The sequence below is a fragment of the Salvia miltiorrhiza genome, chromosome 4 (assembly GCF_028751815.1).
Source record: "Salvia miltiorrhiza cultivar Shanhuang (shh) chromosome 4, IMPLAD_Smil_shh, whole genome shotgun sequence".
NCBI lineage: Eukaryota > Viridiplantae > Streptophyta > Magnoliopsida > Lamiales > Lamiaceae > Salvia > Salvia miltiorrhiza.
In genome coordinates this window covers 44,230,031-44,244,273 of record NC_080390.1, presented here as the reverse complement: position 1 = coordinate 44,244,273, position 14,243 = coordinate 44,230,031, and the positions used below count along the sequence as shown (strand labels likewise).

At 33.6% G+C, this 14,243-nt stretch overlaps 1 long non-coding RNA gene across 1 annotated transcript; it reads right to left on the bottom strand.

Moving 5' to 3' along the window:
• Positions 1-10,529: 10,529 nt before the first annotated feature.
• On the bottom strand, positions 10,530-13,228 carry LOC131021954 (uncharacterized). The gene is made up of 5 exons (XR_009101104.1): positions 12,739-13,228; positions 12,509-12,593; positions 12,156-12,254; positions 11,891-11,935; positions 10,530-10,722 (listed from the first exon to the last, which is right to left on the bottom strand). It is a non-coding gene; the product is annotated as an uncharacterized LOC131021954 (long non-coding RNA).
• Between the last annotated feature and the right edge of the window lie 1,015 nt (positions 13,229-14,243).

The following is a 14,243-nucleotide window of genomic DNA, read 5'->3' as shown; positions in this document are numbered from 1 at the left end:
TATTAATTAAATGTCTTACTATATTTTAGACTATAATTAGTAATATTTGGAATAAATATCTAATTAACATCATTTATTTACAAGAAAATAGTAAATATATTACATTGTTGTGAATACAATATCTTATGTATTTGAAAAATAACTTATGTATTAGGAGCATAACTAACCTTTTAAATAAAAATTTTAATTTAAAAAGCTCGATTAGGCTCGGCAGTGTATTCGACTCGATTAAAGCGTGATCGATAATTAAGCAAACAACTTGATTAGCTAAACGAATCAAGCTTGAGCAAGACACTATTCGACTCGACTCGGCTCGATTACACCCCTAGGTAAAAGTAACCATTAACCCTTTATAAATCATCATATATCCTAGGTATACATGAAAGTTATATAAGTATACTTGACGATGTATAAACGTCAAGTATAATATAATACATGACGCTAGTAAAATTATTCTTGGCGGTTTTAGACCGTCATGTATACCACAAAATATGATATTTTTATAATTATATTTGACATTTAATAACCGTCATGTATTTAGGCATTCTTTATATTTACATGTATATATGTGATACTTTTTAACCGTCATATATGTGGGTGTATATATACATTACGTTTGTTATACTTGACAATTAATAACCATCGTATATTATGGTATGTATGACCATATAATTTTTTTACATTTGACATTTTATAAGCGTCGTGTAAAATAAAATATATGACGGTTTTTTCTCGTCATTTATATATAGGTTGAAAACCGTTATTTTTGTGCGAAAATTCGTCATATTTAGATACAATACATGATGGTTATAGAACCGTCATCTATGCTCTTTCCAGAATTTAAAATATTCTTTTCTATTTTATTTATTTTTTCATATTTTTAATTTATAAATATCAATAAATTGTACTCCATCCGTTCACAATATCGTTGGCACTTTGTGGACGGCACAAGTTTTTAAAAAGTGGTGAATAATAGTTGGTATTATTATGAGTGGAGTTTGAGTCCCACTATTGTAGGGAGTGAAGTTTGTGGACCATACTGCTATAAATAGAAGTGATAAGGATATTGTTGACTAACCAAAATGGCAAAAGCGACAATGATTTTTTGGATAGAGAGAGTGTAAAATAACAAATTTATACATATTGAAGATGCCCATTTAAAAATTGATACATTAATTAATCTTCCAACCACAAAAAAAGATCCATCATTTTACATCTAACATTCATAATGAACATCCAGAAAGCTACAACATTCTTCAAAATACACTAATACCAGTATCTTTCAAATGACAATCCTACGTATAACAACAACACATAATAATATGTCAAAAAACCTTTCAAAAAGTCAAATCATCAAGCAAGAACTTCTCCATATCACATATCAATCTACAAGGAAAAGAAAATTATTAGTCATATATAATTAGAATTATTTGGATTATATTTCACAAACCTCATTAATAACACAAATTGCCCAATCCTCATGAACCTCGTTGATCTCACTCTTCAAAATACTCATGTTTCTGAAACTACCAACAGAACAAATGCATCGCATAAAATGCTAGATCAATGCTAACTATATAATTTATTACTAGTGCGGTCACGTAAATGGAGTAATCATCTTCACACGCTTTCACTATCTCTTTCATACATCGCATCACATAAAAGCCACATTATTTTGAATCAGGTTATACTGAAACCTATATTGAAAAATAAAATGATTAATGTGTATATGATAAATTGCAGTACTACTGGTAGAAGTAATAATAGACACCTAACCTTAACAACTTCCCACTTTCGTGAGTTTTTGAATTTATTCTTTTCTTTGTTTGCATTAAAAATGATTATTGCGCAGAAAAACAAAAACATGGTGAACATTAGCATTAACATCTAGAAAGGCAAAGAAAATTATTTGCATATTCTCAAACGTACCGATTGCGAATTAACAAGCGGCATCACAATTCGGATGAGTTAGATGGTTCATCAAACAGACACAATCTTTATAAGCTTAATGATTATTAGAATCCAATGTTGACTAAACAAAATTTAGGTTGAATAATTAGTATGTAAAAAAAGAAATAACTGAATGAAAATTAAAATGAATTGACATCCATTACAAAAACTATTTATTGAAGAGTTTGAAAAGGTTAACCGCTCTAATTATATTAAGTGGATTCTATTAGGTTGCACCTTACATTTTTAGAACCCTTAGAATGTCTAGTTTTGTAGATCATTCTAGGGGCTGCTATACATTTTTAGAAACCTTAATTAAGTGGATTCTAGGGGCTACACCTTACAATTTTGAAGCAAGGATGGAATGAAAAGAATGAATGAAAAACGATGAACTTCTCTTTTGTAGAAAATAGGGAAAAATAAATGAAGCATTAAAAGACATAAATTTTTATTATCCATCATTTTCTCATGACAAATTTATCCATCAAAGAGAACACACCCTTCTTATATAAGTTTTCTTTTCAATCAAGATTAATTATCTCTATTTCTCGTTAAACTTTTCATTTTCCAATTCCCTCATTAAGACTCTAATTAATTACTTTCATTTCTCTGTACATATCAAAATATAAGATGTTTTAGGTTAACTGTTTTCATAATATAAAATTCTCTTTAACCAATTTTTTTTTATCTCTATCCTCCATTAAAAATTTCACTTTTAACTCTCTCATTAGATTTAGAACTCTAATTACTTTTATTTATTTCTTCCCTTTCAAAATATTTTAAAAAGCAAAGGGCGATTAATCTTTCATTTATTCCGATCATGTTACCGTAACTTTTCTTATTGAGTTTTACAGAAGTGCCTGCATTTAGTTTGAATTTTGTTTTTATACGTGTATGAAAATTTTAAAATTTGGCCCCATTAATTTTTTTGAAAACTGGCTCCATTTGAAAATTGAAATCATAGTCTTTTGTATAAAAAATTTAAGTTTGACTCCATCTAACAATTTTAAATATGGCTCTATTTGACATAATATATATTTATTTGATTTTTTTTTTTTTTTTTTGCGAAAGTTTTGACTCCAATAAGTTTATAGGAATATGAAGTAGATGAAGAAATATATTTTATTTAAAGAATGAGAAGTGAAACGAGGTCTAAAAATTTGGGAGTGTTAAGTACTTTTTAATCCTAACTCAAAAGTTTAGAACATCTTAATTATACTTTATCCGTCTTCAAATGAATATCATATAACACAAAAAAATACATATTAAAAAAGAAGATATTTATCATTCAAATATCAAGTTTTTATTATTTTTCTAATTTTATGATAAGGGTAGAATTAAAAATATGATATAATTCTAGTTTAAAATTGGGCAATATAATATTTAGAAAAGAATAAAATAAATTTCGTAATAGGACATTCATATGAAGAGAGTATATATGAATGTTGATGCTGGTGAGTGATTAATTTGGGAGGGCAAACCCTATATTCGGGGGAGCATATTTTATACTCCCTCCGTCCACGAAATGAGTACCCATTTGTGGACGGCACGGGTTTTAAGAAATGTATGGAGTGTAGTGTAAATAGTTTAAGGGTCCCACTTTTTGAGTGTATTAATTAAAGAGATGTGTGGGGTACACTTGCCAAAAAGGGAAATGAGTACTCATTTCGTGGACGGATGAAAAAGGAAATATGGGTACTCATTTCGTGGACGGAGGGAGTAGTATTTATTTGTTCGTACGAAATGAGGAGTATTAAATTGTTAGGGTATTTAATAACGATCTGAAAGCCACGAGAGGTAGACGGATAATATCCGCCGACGGATAAAGACAAAAAGGGCAGGGCCAACACCACGCCCACAAATTAAATTCGTGTCAGCAAAAATATTAAATACTCGTCTCGTCTGTATGATACTCCATTTGCATTGACCAAGACTATACTTTTATAACTGAAAACCGAACAGTTAACAATTTTTTAACCTAGGACTAGTAAAAAAAATGTGTAGCTAGTAATTGTCTTCTCCCTAGAAGAATAAATACTTTTGCTAACCCCGCAAATCTAAATTTGAAATCATATAAATTATGATTTTTTCTACTCACTACCAAAAAAAAAAAAAAAAATTCTACTAATAACACGAGACTTGAGAGTTATTATGTGTGTGTGTCATAAAATTTAGTGATATTTAATAGTATAGCTAGTCACTAATAATTACAATTTTAAATGCCACTAATTTTTGTAACACGAATATTAACTACCAAACCTCATGTCACTAATAGAAACTTAATTTTTTTTTATAGTGAATTTATACTACTACATCGTTCATAGTTGTCTTGTAATAATATTGTTACAAAGAAATTTCTCCACAAAAAATCGATTTCTAGAAAGAGAGAAATTACAGAAGAAATTGATGATTTTGAAAAGATCTGTTACACAGCATGCATATGTTTGCATCGGGACAAGGCATTAGGCAATAGGCATGGGTAGGGAAGAAGAATTGGCAATCTTGGGGAGGGGAGGACAAAGATTTCATTTTAGGGTGCGTTTTCTTTGGTTGTAAATTTATCATGGGAAAATGAAGGATAAACAAAATTTCATCCTTTAATTAATCCTTCATTTTTTTTTTCTCACATTTCCTACTTGACCCTTACTCATTTCTCATTTACACTACAAATGAGGGATAATATTACCACTCAAAGTAGTGCATCTGTTTAGCGGGAACATGTTTCTTTCGCAATCTTCCAGATGCACGTCGTGTCTCCTTATATCGTGACTCGCCGCAGAAGTTACAGCTGTGCAACTCACTATCGTCCCCCCAATACATCATGCAATTATATTAACACAACAATCGATCTTCTCTACCGGCAAACCCAAACCGCGCAGATTTCTCATCGTACTATAGAAGTCTTCTGGACAGTTGTTATCCTTCGGTAAAGCCGTTTTAAACATCGACGACAACTGATTGTAGCATCTCTCTTACATGTGATTTTCAGCCTTTATGCTCATGAATTGAGTCATCCAGGATAACTGTGAGTAAGTGTCACAGGATGGGTAAAATTGATTATCGGCTGCGTTCAACATGTCATAAATCTGTTGAGCGTCAGGATTGGGCGGCTCCTCCAGATTGGGAAGATCTTGGTAATTACTAGGTCCAGCACGATCATGCACCATCCTTTCGTAGTTATTGTATGACCCATCATCCTCATCCATTATTTGGTAATTCCTAGGTCCAGCATGTTCTGTCGGCATATACATCGGTGCTTCCCCGTGATAAACCCAGGTTGTGTAATTGAAGACAAATCCACGCCTACTAACATGTTCTCTTACCGTAGGCACAGATAAAAAGGCTGCATTCTTGCACTTCTTACATGGGCACCTAATGTTACCTTCTCCATCTATGTACGCCGTTTGATTTATCGCATACTCAAGGAAACTCTCAAGTCCCGCTTCAAATGCAGAATGATCATTGTATCTCGCGTACATCCACATACGATTATCACTCATTCTTGCAAATTCTAATTGAAAAACATAAATAAAAGATCATAAATTACTTGAATTAAACGAAAATGGTTTAATAATTAGCGACGGCAAAATGTCGTCGCTATTACGCGACCCGCTTCCTATTAGCTACGGCATTGAGCCCTGCCGCTAATTAGCGGCGGCCACGCCACGCCGGAAATTTGAAAATTCGGGTCGTCTATCGCTCCGTCGGAAGGCCGCCGTTAATTGCCGGCGGCCAAGACGCCGTCGCTAATTGCCGCCGGCAATTAGCAATTTTTTTGTAGTGAGTTAGTTTCAAGTATGCCTGTGTTGGTATAGTGGTAAGAGGTTAATGTCCAAAATTAAAGGTTCTGAATTCTAAATTTTTGTCGCGCGGTTTTCAACATAAATTTTATCTATTTATGTAATTTATAAAAAAAAATTCAAAAATTCGGAGAATATGATATTTAGAATTAAGTTTTTATATTCACATGCATATCATTTGAAAATAGAGAAAAGAAAATAGAGAAAAGTTTGCCAAGCCGTAAGGGCTAATGCTTAAGGTCAAAGTTCTTGAATTTGAGTCCCCTGTGGTGCGATCTTTTAATTTCTTTATTTAATATTGTAAATTTATATAAAAAAATAGAGAGAATTCTTTTTTAATTAAAAAATAGAGAAAAGTTAAAGATTCTGTTTTTCACTTTCTAACATCTTCATGCGAGAATTAAAAATCTTGCACAAATATATAATTATAATATGAATAAATGATAGCCATAGCATGGGATAATAATAATAATAATAATAATAATAATAATAATAATAATAATAATAATAATAATAATAATAATAATAATAATAATAATAATAATAATAATAATAATAATAATAATAATACATAAACAACGATATTAGTTAATTTTCAATTTTATATGTATTACTTTTTATTGTTCACCATCTATCCGTCTCTTGTTTATATATTTTTATATGTTTGTGCATGACTATTACTTTTCACGAAAATATATATTTCTCATGTGATCCTTCATACATATATATATAGGGGTGAACTAAAATAAAAATACTTCTTAGAATATAAAATAGGAGTCATTTTCAGCTCTTAGATCATGAAGATCTACGATTGATTAATCACCTTATTGCATAAATTCATGGTCTCGAATTTGAATCCCATAGATAGCAAAAAATTTATTTTTTGCAATTCATGCATTTATGCAGTAAATTCATACGTGTTCTACATAAAATTTATACATTTTAACTAGTTCGTATTTTATATGTTAATAAGTGTTTATACCGTAACTCTCCCCCATATAACAATATTAAAAAAAAATCGATACCTCCAGAATTCGAACCCATGTAAAAGTTTTCCTCCTTTAGATAAATATTAGTCATATGATACATTCAACACTATATACTGCCTCATTCATTAGTCTCACGATGATCTCACGAAAAATAGCAATCTCACTGGAACCTACCCCTATATATATAGGTTTCAGTGAGATTGTTATTTTTCGTGAAACATGAGACTAATGAATAAGATACTATATAGTGTTGAATAAGACAATATATAGTGTTGAATAATGATATTTTAAAGTAGTAATATTTTCGCTTCCTCCAAGATTCGAAATGGAGGGTTCCAATGAGATCCCTTATATGTGGTGAGATCTTAAATTGATTTGTGGATGTTGATTTCATGTATCCTATGGCTGATATTTATCTCGAGGTGGAAAAATTTTACCTAGGTTCGAAACTTGGAGGGAGTGAAAATATTGCTAATTTTTTTAATATCATTATTTAGAAGCGTTCCAATAAGATTCCTATATGTGGTGAGATCATAAATTGATTTGTAAGTGTTAAATTTAATGTATCCTATGGCTGATATTTACCAAGAGGACGATTTTTTTTACCAAGGTTCGAAATTTGGAGGGAGCACAAATTTTACTAATTTTTTTAATATTGTTATTTATCAGTATATGCTGCTTTATTTAACGCTATATACTGTCTTATTTATTGTACTCATGATCTCACGAAAAATAGCAGTCTCATTAGAATGCACCCCATATATATATATATATATATATATATATATATATAGTAAACTTTTGAAGTAGCCAAAATGAAGCATAAAACACAATTTATGGCCACACATTGAAAAAACCTTTTATTGATTTGGACGTTTTTACCCTTAATGAGGCGGACCAGGTAGGATCAGGCACGCGGGTCGCGTGCCGGGTCGGGTTAGACATTATGGCACTATTAGTGCCATAAGTGCCAAGATTTTACTTTGGTTTTAATTTGGATTTTCGTTAACTTATGGCACTAATAGTGCCAAAAGTGCCAACGAAAATCCAAAATAAAACCAAGTAAAATGGTCATTTTGGCACTTATGACACTATTAGTGTCATAAGTGTCATACGTGCAATAGAAACAATAGTAATAGAATCAAGAAATCATAAATGGATCATCTAAACCCTAAATGGATAATCTAAACCCTAAATCGAACATCTAAACCCTAAATGGATAATCTAAACCCTAAATGGAACATCTAAACCCTACGAGGAAGTGTTTAAAACGGTTCTTTTGGCACTTAAGTGCCAATGAAAATTCAAAATAAAACCAAGTAATAAAATGATGCGTATGGCACTTATGGCACTATTAGTGCCATAAGTGCCATACGCGCAGCGGGAGCTGGCTTTTCCCCGCGAGCGCGCAACTCACCCATAAGCTTACAACGGCCGCGCAATCATCCAGCGGTTGCGCAATCACCCCAGTGGCCGAGTAAAAAAGGGCAAATTAGGCATACCACCTAATTAATGACCATATTTTGATGTTTTAAGATTAGGGGCCAAAAATTAATTTAATTTCAATCTTCACTATGGCCATTTGACTACATTGTTTCATATATATATATATATATATATATATATATATATATATATATATATATATATATATATATATATATAGAGAGAGAGAGAGAGAGAGATCGCTAAATATTGTGAGAATTGAGAAAGTGTATGAATAAAGTCAATATTAATTTATACGAATAAATTAATATAATGCATGAATAGACATTCTTATGTAGGTTCGAATCTTAAAGAAAATGAAATTTTCACCATATTTATTGGATACAATTATTCGTAAGTTAATCTTATTTTTCATGACATCCCTAGATTGAGATGCGGACGTATGAAAAAACCTTAATTCTATAGTTGTCCGCCGCCGCTCTCGCCGGAAGATGGCTTCGGATCTCTTCCATGTCTCGCCGGATAAGGGAGGTCTCAACCTCCCTTCGATTTTCTCCAACTTTGAGAGACCCATCGCTCCTACTGCTCCTGCGCGATTTGCTGCCATGGCCGCAGGGTCAACACAAACGGCGGAGGGAGTAATAGCTTCACCGGATAAGAGAGGGTGCAATCCCCCTTTAGTTTCTTTCCCCAACGCGCCTCCTGCTGCTATGGCTTCAGGGTCGGCTGCTTTGGACGCAGACTTCTGCTGCCGCCGTATGGTGTCCGGCAACTGGCGTTCGCCGGGTTTGAAGGATAAGGGGGGACTGAATCTCGTTTCGAATAATTCTCTCCTGCGCATAATTCTTCTTCTTCGAACACTACTTTGGAGACTACGGGTGGAACTAATTTAAACGTGAACCACAACTCTACTGATCTGATCCCTAATTATGCTTTGGATCATGCTTTGGATATTTCGGTAGTGGAAGGCTCGGCTGCTGCTGCGATGACCGTTCAGCCTAAATCCTATGAGTCGATTACTACTAACGCTGTCAATTGTGCAGCGGTTGTCAAACCTAAGCTGGTGAAGAAGCCCGATGTTCCGGCTTATAGGTTCCGGGCACTGAATCCAATTAGAGAGGGAGATATTGTTACATTGTCGGTTCCTCCTTCTTCTCAGGATAAATTGGATGATCTCAAGCAACGTGCCCTCATTGGTCGTCTCGTGCTTCGTAAGGGATGCAAGCCGCGTCTGTTTGCGGAGATTACTTGCGAGTTACAACGTATCTGGGATTGCTCCAATTGCAAGTTCGTCCCTATGGCGAAGGGTTATTTCACGGGTGATGTTCTCAATGTTGGAGGATAAAATTAGAATTAAAAATAATGCAATTCAGGAGCTGTCTTCTGGCCATATCCGTCTTCGTGAATAGGTTCGTTACTTTGACCCATACAAAGAATCGTCGTCGTTAGCTCAAATATGGGTTCATATATATTATCTTCCTTGGGAATTCTGGAATCCTGAGGTGATTGTAGGAATTGGAAGAGCGTTGGGCCATCCAATTCGCATTGATCATGCTTCGACTAAGCTGAAGTAGGGCATTTCGCTCGGATTCTTGTCGAAGTGGATATGGCTCGACCGATTTTGAACTCTATGTACATTGATGATGGTAATACTTCTTTTTATATTGAGTTTGGTTTTAAGACAATGCATTTTTTCTGCTCACATTGTAAGATTACTGGCCATTCATCGGACAAGTGTCGGCGTTTGCCGGCCGACAAAGCAAAGGTAGCTACTAACAAGGCGGAAGCTATACCTGAGATGGGACCGAAGACGACTGAAGTTGTGGGTTTGAAGCCTTCATGGCAAGCAAAGGCACTACAAGAAATTAAGGGTTTTAGCCACACATCAATGTGTGGCTAAAAATATGTTTATGTGTGAATATTGCTTTTTACCGACACATAATTCAAATGTCAACAAATGTGGGTAAAACTTTGTGAAGAAAGGTTTTTACCCACACATACATATATGTGTAGGTAAAACACTGAACATTTACCTACACATATATATGTCACCAAATATATATTTTATGTGTGGTTAAAAATGTTTTTAGTAAAATGTAGTGATGAGGTGGAAATGACGTGGATGCTGACATGTATGTATACGTGGCTATTTATATGTGTGGGTAAATGCTATAATTTATGTGTAGGTAATTTTTTTAAAACAAATTATAATTATTTTAATTTTGATTTGATATATAATATTAATATCATATTACATTTTACATTAGTAAATTATAATATGATTCTAGCTTATTTTAAAAATCCTAAATTAAATGTAATACAACACATTAAAAAAGAACAAGACTTAAAATAATTATTTCATTAATAATATTTAATAATGTGAAAGTACACAATATTTATATGACAACTACAAAAAGCTCTACATGTCTAAATAATTATACAATTGATCAAACACTTTTGATTTTCTTTCAAACTCCCAGAACTCCTCTTTCAAGCACTTTTGGTTAACTTCATATCGACAACTCCATCATTTATTCCTGTTAAGATCATAGAAACACAATATTATTAAAATACACATAATAAGATACAAACAAATAAGTACAAGAAAATAGACAACATAATTTCTTCAGTTGTCTATAAATCATTCTCACTTTTTAAAATTATAGCAACCCAACATTTGTTCAATATGTAATTAAGAAAATAATAATATGTCATCAAAGAATAACCACTCCAGAAAGTAAAACATTAATTATGCAACTCAATATTTATAGTTGAAAAGCAAATAAAAGAGGCAAAGTGGGGAAATTAAGGGAATGTTAGCAGCGGATTTCACTATGCATTATTCTTGGACTAATGGAAAGCTTAGTCACGAGAGAAATATTGATCTAGAAACTCAGTCATTTATTTCTGTTAAATTTCATTGCTTGTATTTCTCTTTCTGTCTTTCTTCTTCTATCTCTTCTTTTTTAATTTCTTTCACCCTCTCTATGAATATATTGGTACTAAATATGATATTATCCCCTCCCCCCTCCCCCCAACACCATATATAATTCATTCCTAAAACTCTGAATCAATCCTTTTTTTTTTTTGGTCGGTCAAAGTCATGTTAGATGTTAGTAGTTAGTTCCCCCATCCACTCCAAGAACCACCTTATCTCTCCATTCACCAAACTCCAACCTTATATCTCCAATCACCAATTCGTTCCCAAGAGGGATCGAACCCGGGTCACTTCACTTAAGTGAATGATCATAAGCTTCATCTCTATGCAAGAAAAGCACGCTACATGGAATCTACTAGAGTAAGAAATGTAAAATCTAACTAATATTTCGGTTCTTTATTTAGCAAACTCATTGTTAGATTGTATAAAATTGGTCAAACTATTTACTGATCTATCTATCATCCAACCTTAAGTAGAAATAGACCACACATAAGTAAGAAGTTAATGTAATACATTAAGAGCATCAGGAATTAGTAAGTATCAACCCATTTATGATTTATAGACATCTAACAGCCTAAAAGAAAGTAAAAGAAACCAAATTAATAAATATGCATATCCATGAAGCAAACAATGAAAGAGATTGCATAAACACTCATACTTGCATATAAATCATATCAGAGTGCAAGTATCCTATGTCTAACTTCCAAGAATCATCATCAACACATTAATGTTGAAAAGCTTATATAAGAAATTGAAAAGTTACTTACCAAAGCTTGAAACGTATACTTTTCCATATTGTATATGTGTATGTTCTGAAGTGAAAATGACATGTATTGAAATGTCAGAAGAAATTAGAAGCAACCTCTTATTCAGTGTAGCTAAATTTAGAAAAATCAAAGCATACTTAGCAGCTGGTATTTTAAATACACATACATTTAAGCATACACAAACATAGAAAGAAAAATTCACAGTATCAAGTCATAATCTCCATCATAGTCTACATTATTTCACAAATTTTATAGGATACCTTACCTTTGTTTCAAATTGAGAAGCCTTGAGAAATCCGAGCATCAAAATATAAGGAGTTGGCTAGTTAAGACGAAACCTCAATTTCTTCAAGATTGTCTTTTCCTGAAATTCAGAATTTATATACAAATTTAATCTTTTTGCAAAATAGAAAATACTAATATTGTATTAAGAAAATAACTCGAGTTGCACTCCCCATTTTCAACATTTGATCCCTAGATGCTTATCAAGTCAGTAACTTGTCGTTAACAAGAAATTGAGTGACAAGTTCTCTATTCAATGAAAGATTGCAATACCAACAGGAGCGTGCAGTAAGGCTTACTAATTTATATTTACATCTCTTTTCTACAAAATATCACCTCTCATTGATCTTACTCCTTGTACGCTGCTCCGTGACTCAATGTTTTGACCTTATAGTGTTAGCTTTCTCACTATCCATTCCATCTGCTTCCAAAAAAATCAATCCAAATATAAATTACAGTGAAATTCATTCCAATACCCGATTCCCTTTAGCCACACTGACCCCCACATCTCACCCTCAAAATTCTAAATGACATAAAAGGAAAAAAGTTATCTTAAAACAATTTACCTTCTCTGCCAACGACTGCTTCACCGTTGCCGCCACTGCCTCTAGCGCCGCGCAATAACCGGAATACGCCTCCAAACATTTTCCCAAAGCCTAAGTTGCCTAAAAATATTTCTCCATAATATTTTATTCTAAATCTTCATCTTCGCCGCTCCATTCTCATGTCCAATCTGCTAGAACTTTCTCCCCGGGGGATTGTTTTTTCTGGTTTTAGTGGAACAGGGGATTCATGTAATGGGAATTTGCTAATTTGGGATGGTTTGCGGGATTAGCTTCGGGTTTGATTGGTGTGTTCTGGGTGAATTTGATGAGACAATATACTCGAAGTGATGATTCTAGGGCTTGTGTGTATGATGCTAGATAGTACTTCATGGTGGCTGGTCTCATCTTCTACGTCGAAACCGCTCCTCCTTCATTTTTTTTAAGGAATTTTTGGCGCAAAATAGGGCGGGTAAATGAAATATTTCACGTTAAGGATGTGGGAAAATGGTTCTCGAAAAAAAAGGACGTGGGAAAATGAAATATTTTTGAGTATTAATAACTAGAGATTATATAAGTTATTCATCCACGTAAGCAAATTTGAGATTTAGAGTATTTTAAAAATATAAAATAAAAGATAAACATGACTAAATATTTTTATCCACACATAAATAAATGTCACCAATTCTTTAAAAATATTTAATGAATTTACCTACACATATTTAGTTATGTGTAGGCAAACTGTCACACATTATTATATGTCACAAATTATGTGTGGCTAAAACTTCAATTTTTTGTAGTGGCTGCGGTTGCTAGCCTTACTAAGGACACGAGAGCTCTAGGAGCAGGTTTGGAGGCTGTTGAGAATTCGAGTCAGTTGAAGGTTGTTGATGTGCAGCAGATTAGATCGGCTGGGAATGAAAGGACTCCGGTTGTGCAGTAGGAGAGAACTCTGGTCGTGCAGCAGCCAGGAGTTGAGGGGAATGCGAGGGTTTTGAACTCTCCGCGGATGTCAAGAGAATCTCCTTCACGGAGTACTCCTTCGACCAATAGGTTTGATGCTTTACGTGATGAGCCAGAATGTGAGGATGAACGACAAGAACAAGGGCAACACGTTGGACAGACACGCAGTCAGCAGGTGCATGGTGCTAAGGAAATACGGGGCGACGTGGAACGCATTGTTGATCTTCGAAGCCTAGATTTATTGGAATCCATTATGCAGCCAGTGCAACACTCAGTCTATGATCAGCCTTTGAGGGAATATAATTCGGATGATGAGGAGATTGCTGAAGAGTTGGAGATGGAACCTGCTCTGGGGAAGGAGATTATGGTGGAGAATGAGAGTCAAGAGAAAGGTCTTGATTTGAAGAAGCACAGATTAGTTTGGATATTGCTAGTCGTCTTAGTCGACTAGAGGAGCAAGTTAGTCAAGGGATGCAGATGCTCTCGGAGCCGAAGCGAGGACGTGGTCGTCCAAAGGGTTCGGGAAAGGGCATGGGAAGGTAGCATAAAAAGTCGCCTTAGGAATG